Here is a 754-nt window from a genome sequence, read left to right as displayed (position 1 = left end):
TACTAAAGCCCAACGTTGTTGGAGCTCAACGTGGCATTAAGAACCAATGACATCTAAACACGTGGCAAGAGAAGGACAAGCCACATAAGCAGACAAAGATCCTGCAAAGTTATTGCACTGCACATCAGCCATTAATGAGGTTCCTTACAATATTTATTGCGATAACCCCTCCCCATCGGGACAGAACGGCCTCACCATGAACAAGGCAAGCTAGAGCATAGACTTTCGGCCAAGGTGACAGGTCGGAAGGGACAACAAAATGATTAGCAAAGGATATAAGCAGGCATCGAAGACAAGAAAAAGGTTAAGCTTTCTATTACTGAACTATCTACACATTTCATCTCTCTTTCTAACTTGCTCGTCGGAGGGTTCGCTGGGGGACTCCCCGTTCCCCGTTGAACTCTTGTGTAGGTTTCTCTGTGGGCTTGGAACCTCGGACACTGGTTTGGGAAGTGTGGATCAGTCCAACCCGGTTCCATCTGGAACACGTTGTAATATCAGATATCATCCCAATTATAGTCCTTACCCTAATTATTTGCGATCAAAACATGAAAAAGTTCTCCTATTCTGGTTTTCAAAGCGCATAAAGCTAGATTGTCAGTCCCTCCCTCCTACCAGCTCTATTCAGCTTCACTTGCCCTTTTCCATTGCCTTTCACCTTTTAGAAGCATTATGATGGCAGTAATCTTTCCAATTCATTGCTAACCATACCTATATACAATCAATTAACACACTGTTGGAATAATGTTAGAGC

This window comes from Camellia sinensis, chromosome 12, assembly GCF_055761805.1.
Source record: "Camellia sinensis isolate YWXY chromosome 12, ASM5576180v1, whole genome shotgun sequence".
In the NCBI taxonomy this organism is placed as follows: Eukaryota; Viridiplantae; Streptophyta; class Magnoliopsida; order Ericales; family Theaceae; genus Camellia; species Camellia sinensis.
This window is presented reverse-complemented; position numbering follows the sequence as displayed.